Consider the following 1665-nt stretch of genomic DNA (forward strand, 5'->3'; position numbering starts at 1 on the left):
CTGGACTGAACCACTTCATGTGTGAAGTTAATAAAATGCTGTGCTGAGCTGTCTCATCCTTTGAATCTTTCAATATTTCAGAGTGTAAAGTTCCACCAACAGCTCATTTGTTCAGCTGCAGTTGTAGTTTGGTAGAAATAATTTTAGACTCATTAATTTTGTAATCATCTGAAGTTTTTGTGACAGACTAACATTCATCATTTTCGACACTGTCCTTCTGTGGGAGTCACTGCACAGGATTTTGTGGAAGCATTGTATTAAGATCTATACTTCTATTTCTTTCTGACAGCAACCTCTGCTGAGTTGAAGAACCAAAATATAACTTAGGGAGGATGAAAAACACAAAACATTGCACTATTTATGTTTGTTTACTGCTTAGATAGACTGTTTGATTCCCATAACAATGGCAGCCACAAACGGCACCTTAAGACTCCTAAACCGTACCTAATTAAAATTTGGATCATAGCTTTCAAGTGAGTCCAGTTGCAATGCATGCTGGATCTACTTGTATCTGACACTTTACCTTAAATGTTATTTTGCAGAAGCAGAGGAAGCTGACTCTACTAAGCAGAGTAGGTGATGTATGAAGTTTGTACATAGTTACTGTTGTGGTCGTAGTTTTGTACTTTTTCTCCCATTCATGTTATCATGTTTGTCTACTTTTGTTATTGCATCTTTTAGATGCATACATGTAATATTTTACAGGGGTTTCATGTGGTCTTTGGGTGTTTGCTGTGCTTTAATATTTAGCAGCTCTTTGGATAGATGAGACATAAAGTAGGTATACAAAAAGACTAAATATGAGTTTTCTACTTAATAAAAACATCTTCATTGGTGACGTGTGTTTACTTGTGTTATCTTTGTGTGATGAAATGAAAATGTATGTTTTATTGTAAAATGTATCTATTTTGATTGTAAGCCAAACAAGGGACAATTGTTGAAAATTAGCAATAGCTATGAACTTATGTTTCATGTTTTGTACTTGGACTATGTTAAACTGCACTGTCCCTTTTAAATAAATAAATTCAAATTCAAAATTTGTTTGATAATCTGCAACATTGAAGTATGAGAAACAAAAAAAGAAAATCAGGAAAGGGACAAACACTTTTGTAAATATGTAAATCTGAAGTGAAAAAAAAGTCATTACAATAAAATAAATCATCTTAGTTAATTATTCCTTACCAGTGTATTCTTGTCAGTCTGAAAATTATTGTTATATTAAGTAGTCCATTATAATATTATAGTGACGTTGACCTTCAAATCAGTCTGCTGACCTTAAAGAAAAGGTCAGAGGTCAAATGTGATATTAAAAATTTGAATCTTTAAACCTGGGCTAATCCACTAAAATTTAAAGAAGTGTACTTGGAAATTTATTGACCATAATGTCAACTGTTAGATTAAATACACAGGCACTTAACAACAACATTAGATAAGTAATTTGACAAATAGTTCAAAAACTTTTTTTCATCACCCAACATAGAAGTGACCAAATTTCAAATTGTGGATGTTCAAATGAAGTGTTAAACTTCAGAAAAATGAAACAAAAAGGGAGGAAAATCTTGAATTTCCCTCTTTTCCATTTTCTGATTAAACAATCTCAACCAACTTTGCAGATAATAAATCTCAACAAAGCTTAGAAACGTGTCAGAGCTTCTCTTTCTTCCC

This window comes from Astatotilapia calliptera, unplaced genomic scaffold (genome assembly GCF_900246225.1).
Source record: "Astatotilapia calliptera unplaced genomic scaffold, fAstCal1.2 U_scaffold_2, whole genome shotgun sequence".
Lineage (NCBI taxonomy): Eukaryota > Metazoa > Chordata > Actinopteri > Cichliformes > Cichlidae > Astatotilapia > Astatotilapia calliptera.